The sequence below is a fragment of the Haemaphysalis longicornis genome, unplaced genomic scaffold (assembly GCF_048455015.1).
Source record: "Haemaphysalis longicornis isolate Haplotype H1 unplaced genomic scaffold, Haemaphysalis longicornis Haplotype H1 scaffold_11, whole genome shotgun sequence".
NCBI classification, from domain to species: domain Eukaryota; kingdom Metazoa; phylum Arthropoda; class Arachnida; order Ixodida; family Ixodidae; genus Haemaphysalis; species Haemaphysalis longicornis.
In genome coordinates, this window is record NW_027526214.1 from 74,431,828 (window position 1) to 74,439,241 (window position 7,414).

Consider the following 7,414-nt stretch of genomic DNA (forward strand, 5'->3'; position numbering starts at 1 on the left):
GTATTCCGGAGGGATGTAGAGGGAGCATACCGTTATTACCATAACATAAATAATTGTTCGAATCGCGACAGCTTCAAGCATGGTGTTTAGGTGGATGGTGTGACATGCTAAGGATTTTCCGGCTACTATGGCCACACCACCTGAATAATAAGTGCAAGTGTGCCTGTCTTTTTGAAAAACAAAGTAGGTATTCAAAAAGTGAGTATGATTACTATTTAGGTGTGTTTCCTGAAGACAAATGAGACTTGGCTGATGTGATTGAAGTATCTCTTACACATCATCTAGATTGTTGATAAGGCCTCTACAGTTCCATTGAATGATGTCTGTTCCCATTCTTTACATTTAGGAATGACTGGAGTGTGTGTGTGTGTGTGTGTGTTCATGTGTCGTCTTTCGGGGCTGTTACTCTGGCATTGGGCTTTCTGGGCCTGTCTGTAGGCTTGGAAGACGGTGGCCGCTCCTTGCGCTGTGTTGCAGGCAGGAATGGCCCGACATCCATCTCGTCATCGGATGTCAGAGGGGTTCCCGACGGACCGGGCCTACCGGACTTGGCCCCCCGTCGGGAGCCCTTCATTTGAGCTGCCACCGCAGAGGGCGTCCGGGGCGCCATAGGTTGCACGGGCGGTGCGGTGGCGGCGGGAGCCGGTGCGGGGCCCGTGGTGTCCATCACCTCGGTACACTCCAACGCACTGGAGTATGGGGAGACAGGGGCGGGAGCGGCACCGGTCCTGACGGAAGACCTTACCACCACAACCGCTGCTGCCTCAGCAAGCGGCGTGGTGGCGGGTTGGGCTGCCAGAGGCAACCCAGGGGGGGGGGGCGAACGAGAGACCAGGTCAGACTCGCTGAACTGGGTCCCTGTGGAAACCAGACACCGCTCCGCCCCCGGCGAGCTGCGTCGGCGTACCGCCCCAGAAGGAAAGCGGCGAACCTCTTCCGAGCCTCTGAGAAAGTGGTGTTTTCTGTTGCCTTGGGATTGGTTATTTTTTTTTCTATGTGGAACTTTTCGCATTTCCCGGAGTAGGCCGCATGAGGGCCCATGCAGTTTGCACAAGTGAGGATGTCAGAATTACAGTTGTCGGTGGGGTGGTCCTGCGCGGCGCATTTCGCACGCCTTGTTTTGCCGCGAGAAGTAGGTATACTGTGCCCGAACCGCTGGCACTTGAAGCAGCGGCGCGGGTTCGTAATGTAAGGACGAATGGAGCATCGAATGAAGCCTGCGTTGATATGTTCAGGAAGTGAGGATTGGGTAAAGGTCAGGATAATATGTTTTGTGGCGATTATGTTATCATCCCTGCGCATCGTGATGCGGCGCACAGCTGTGAAGCCCTGATCCTTTAAACCTTCAAGCAAGTCGGCAACTGTTTCCGTAAGAAGATCTGCCTCAGAAATCACACCCTGGGAGCTTTTGAGGCTCCGGTGGGGTGTGACTCTGATGTCCAGATCATGGATGCGGGTTTGTTCAAGAAGAGTGCGGGCTTGTTGTTCGGCATGAAGTTCTACAAGGATTTCTCCCATCCTAAGTTGGTTAGCTTGCTACTTTCCACCTATCGTGTTTTGGAGGAATTTTGAAACCAGGAATACAGACAGGGAAGCGACAGGTCTTGCTGAGTCAACTAACCCTATCACAAGGAAACGAGCTTAGTTATTCACAGTTGTTGGAAGGGGTGGGAATGAAACTTCGGTGCGGCCCCTTTTACGGGACCGATCACGTTTAGGGGGGGGGGGGGGTGGTTTAAAATGCCATATAGCAATGTATAAAAGCAGGGAGACGGGGGTACTTTCTTCTTTGACCTTACCCTGGTAGTGAAAGAGGTCCCGGAGCTGCCTGCACGGTAGACAGGCAAGGAGCCCATCGGCCGGAGCTTGACCAAGGCCCCGACGGGCAGCGTTTACGGCTTCTACCCTTCACCTTTAAACACCTCGCCACGGTTGGACACGGCTTATGTATGGGAGCTCGGGGCCCGCGGTCTCACTGCTCACCATCACCATGAATACTCAAGGTGCCCCGTGCGGGGCCGCCTGTGTGTTTTTTGAATAGTTAGGGGAGCCCCCGTTCGCTACAATAAACGTGTTTTCCTTCAAGACAACTGCGTCATCTTTGGCTTCGTGACATCTGGTAGAGGGTTCGGGTACGCTCACTCAATGCCCTCTATGCCTCTGGAAGCCGCCAAGCCAGTCCAACTAGAGCCAGCCATCGACTTCAAGTTTTACTGCCCGAGTTCAGTCTTCTAACAGAAGGGCCGAAGAGAACGAACGCTGCAACCAAAACTATGGAGCAACAAGCCACTCCTCCCATCGTTCTGCAGCAGCCCCACGAACCGCCATCGTTCCGGGGAGCACCCCCTGAAGATCCCTAAGAATGGTTGGGGAAGCTGGAGAGCGTCTGCAACTTTCCGGCATGTCTTTTTTACTTGGAAGGTGGAGCTCGAAGTTGGTATGGGAAACATGAGAGGTCTTTGACCGACTGGACTCAATTCAAACGCGAGTTTCTTAAGACCTACACTAGCCTTGGGAGAAAAGCGCGAGCTGTGCTTTTTTTTGAAACTGAAACGCAGCACCCGAACGAAGGATTTATGATATTTTTTTAGGAAATGAAGCGCCTTTTTTGCCGTGCGGACCCGGAAATGCCATAAGAAAAGAAACAGAGATTCTTTATGCGAGGAGTAAAGAAAGAACGCTTTCCTTGCCTTGTCCGCAACCCACCTAAAATGGTTGCCGAATTTGCGTCAGAAGCTGCCGCGGTGGACAAGACGCTAGAAATTCGAACGAGGCAGTGCGACCACCCTGTCAACGCGCTGTTCTTGGAGACCATCCGTGCCACAACTATAGGCTCTTACACATTGCGCGAGACATTCGAGCAGTGGTAAGTGAAAAGCATGGGGGATTTTTCCTACGATACCGCATCCTTAAGTGGCTTCCCTGACAGACGTAATTCGAGATGTCCAAAACGCAATGGGGATTTCTACGCTGTCGGAAGCACCCCACGAAACATAAGCCATGACCCACTCCATGGCTGTTCCTCGACCCCGACCTGATCCAACCCGTCGTCAAGATGCCCCGCCGTACCCCCGTCTACTGTCGCCCAAACGACCCCCTGCAGCCCAAAACTAGACCCCGAGAAAGACGGACGTCTGGTGAACCCCGATTATCGTCCGCTGTGCTATCACTGCGGAGAGGCCGATAACATCAACCTTCGCTTCACCTACCCGGTTGTCGAGGGTTATCCGTCGACGCACCCCACCCCCTACTCGGCCAGTGCCCATCGGCGGTCGAAGAAGACCTGTCCAACACCAGCCGTGAACCAGCTTGTTTCAACAGATCGCAGTCGTAGTACCCACACCAGTCGCCAAACCGCCGTAGCAATGCTGATTTCGCACGTGGCAGGTCCGCCATCCCACGCGGGGGAAACTAAAAGCATCAACTTTTAAAGGTAAAGTTGCGCGACCGTTGAAAGACGAAAATTCTCCAACGACGCAGCAACTCGCGGAAGACGATGATTCTCGACATGCCCTTAGCCCGGCGAGCCCATCTAACCCGCACGTGACTTCTGTACACGACCACAAGCAGAAAGCGCGACGCGTACCCGACATGCCCGAACCTACCCCAGAGAAGACGGTGACCTCGACGTACAGTGCCCGAAGGTGAAAACGCACAAGCTGAGATACGACGCCAAGACACAACCGGAACTCGGAGAAGGCAGCCTCCGACGTTCAGCTGTCCATCGACGGCTTTGAAGTAGGCGCCCTCATAGACATGAGAGCCGACTACTCAGTCATGAGTAGACCACTTGCGTCGAAGCTGAAGAAAGTTATGACCAGATGGGACGGTCTGCACATTCATGCACCAGAAGGCCACTTCATAATGCCAAGTTGATCGTGCACCGTGCGCGTCCCCCTAGACGGCACGACGTACCCTACGGCGTTCGTCATTTTGTCTAACAGCTATTGCGACAGAAGTCTTGAAATGTTATTTTTGATAGACAACGGTGGAATTGATCTACAGGCGGAGTCCATAACGTTTTCCTCAGATCCCTCCACGACGCCGAAACCGAACCTCGAAGACCGATATGCTTTAAGCATCGCCGATGATCATGTCCCCCTGAAATCCAGCGCAAGCTTGATGATCACTGTGCACTGTCAAGATTCTGTTCCTGACGTCGACGCTATCGTAGACTTACCAAAGGGGCCTCCTAGACCGCGGTATTTCTATCGCAAGAGACATTGCGCGCTTGAAGCAACGCCAACTTCAAGTTTTCGCCACCTATTAAACCGAGGAATACCAGCATGAAAACAGGGGTGCTGCCATTGCGTTCCTCGAAGAAAGGCAAGAAGTAAGTGCCGTGACCGCGGTTGCCGACTATGAACAAGCACCCGAAGTAGGTTTCAAGCTTCCGAATCACTTCGACGTGAATCCGGCGTTACTTTAAGAATGAGGAAAGAAATTATGGAGTTGCTGCGTCGCTACAGAGAGTGTTTTCCCTCGAACTCCAAACTACGTCAGACACCTCTAGTGAAGCTCCGAATAATACCCGAAGATAAAGCCCGACCTACCCGACAGTCACCGTACTGCGTCTCTTCACACGAGCGGGAAGCCATCCGGACTCAAGTTGACGACATGCTCAGCGGCGACATTACACAGCCGTCGAAAAGCCCCTGGGCTGCACTGGTCTTACTGTTGAAGGCAAAATACGGAACATTAGGGTTTTGCGTTGACTAATGGCTACTGAACAAAATCACCACAAAGGACGTGTACCCGCTGGTCTGAATCGACGACGCTCTCGACCACCTCTGCCACGCAAAGTACTTCTCATTGATGGACCTAAATACCGCCGACTGGCATATTGATGTGTACAAGAGAGACTAATAGAAGACTGCCTTTATTACCCCGGACTGTCTATATGAGTTCAATGTGATGCCTTTTGGGCTGTGCGTGGCACCAGCAACGTTTCAGATTCATGACACTGTGCTAGCCGGCCTGAAGTGGCACACTTGCCTCGTATACCTCAACACCGTTGTAGTATTCGCCCGGACTTTCGACGAACACCTTGCAATGTTGGAGCCTTTGCTCGAGGCCATTCGTACGTCGGTATTAACGCTGGAGCCTGAAAAGAGCCGTTTCGCGTATGACGAACTGAAAGTCTTGGGCCACGTCGTCAACGCCATGGGAGTCTCACCGGACCCGGCAAAAACTTCAGCCATAGCCAACTTCACGAGACCCAAAGACACTAAGGGCGTACGAAGATCTCTCAGTCAGTGCCATACTACCGGCGCTTCATCGCAAACTTTGCACGCATTGCAAAGCCACTCACGTGCGTGACGAAGGATTTCATCAGTTTCAGCAGAGAAAGCGCACGAGAAAAAGCATTCTGCGAGCTTCAACAATGGCTGGAAAACCCGCCCATGCTCGCCCATGCTCGCCCATTTCGACAAAAACTCCGAAACGCCAATGCATACGGACGCCAGTGGTGTAGGCTTGGGTGCCGTCCTCGTGCACAAGGAAAGTGCCTGCGAGAACTTAATCGCCTATGCCAGCCGTCGTCTGTAAAAAGAGAAGAAAAACTACTCAGCCTGTGAGAAATAGTGCCATACTATTATATGCGCGATTTCAAATTTTTGCCCATGCGTGTTAGGTAGACCATTCAAGGTTGTGACAGACCTCCATGCGCTGTGTTGGCTCGCAAATTTGAGTACCCCTCTGGGCGTCTTGGGCGATAGAGCTTGCGCCAGCTGGCGTTCAACGTTACAGTGGCCTATAAATCGGCAGGAAACAGTCAGACGCCGAGTGCCTGTCCCGCGTCTCTTCTACCCGCACCACAAGACTCCGATAAAGACAGAGCGCTCTTCGCAATCGGAATTTAGAGCGACCTGGCCACCCAGCAGCCTGCCGACCCAGATCTACGCCTCCTGGTCGACTTTCTCTACGGACGCAACGTCGCCGTGCCCAGGGCCTTCAAACGCAACTTACCTACATTCAGCCTCAAAAACGTCGTCCTTGTGAAGAATTTTCCGAACCAGAAAGAGAACGAATTATCTTCTTGTCATGCCGGCAGATCTTCATGACAAATTTTTTTAAAGCGTGCCATGACCATCCGTCTTCCGGACATCTTGGCACAGCTCACACCGTTGGAATATTCAAGGCGAAGTACTCCAGGCCACGCCTTACATCCCACTTCACCCACTACTTCTGGATCTGCCGAGACTGCCAGGGACGAAAAAGCTGCGGACGAGACCCGCCGGACTTCTGCAGCCTATCGCCGTCCCATCGATGTCCTTCCAGCAGTTTGGAATGAACCTTCTGGGGCCGTTTCTTATACTCGATCCGACAACAACTGGATTGTCGTAGCGACAGACTAGATGACGCGCTACACTGAAACCGCCGCTCTTCCGAGGGTAACTGCACAAGACGTCGCGAAGTTCTTCATAATTCAAGATGTGCTGCGACATGGCGCCATTAGGTCCTAATCACGGACCGTGGAACGGCCTTTATTGCAGAGCTGATTCAAGGAATCTTACGCTACAGCAACACAGATCACCGAAGAACGACGGCGTAACACCTTCAAACGAATGAACCACTCGTAACACCCCCAAACTAACGGAACGTTTGAAGAATACCATTGCAAGTATGCTGTCCATGTACGTCGACATTGAACTTAACACCTGCGATGAAGTTCTCCCGTATGTCTCGTTTGCTTACAACACGGCTACCCAACAAACTACGCAGATGGCACCGTTCGAGCTTGTCTAAGAAAGACGGCCGACCACGATGCTTGACGCCGTGTTTCCGGACGTAGAAGACGACGACCTCAACGACGACCTTGAAGGATATCTTCAAGGTCATGAGGAGGCCCGCCAGCTGGCTCGAGTTCGTACAACGGACCAGCAGCTGGTGCATGCCGGCCGCTACAACCTCCGACATCGACACGCCGAGCACCACCCAGGGTATCGTGTGTGGGTTTGGACTCCTATGCGACGACGCGGACACAGTGAGAAGCTTCTGCGATGGCTTTGCGGACCCTACCGGATTCTACGACGTGTTGGCCAACTTACCTACATAGTCACACCCGATGGTGAGTCCAGCAGATCACGACGACACACGCGACCCGAAGTCGTCCACCTGGTTCACCTGAAACCTTACTGGGAAAGATGAGGCAGTTTTTTGTTGTTTGTTTGTTCGGACTGCCGTTTTGTTTTAGCATCGAGTCGATTCATTCTTAGACGGGGAGTAATGCAGCGAACTAGGCATTGGATTTGTTTGTTTATGCTTTGTTTTTTACTGGCCTGCCGTGGCCGGCTGTGTAATCTGTGTCCGAAGTGAGGAACTTGTTCCAATCTTTATTTTTATGCCGCACAGGTTATATCCTTCTGATAGGGGGAGCGGTGCGCGCTTACGTCACTAGCCTCAAATAGCCTTG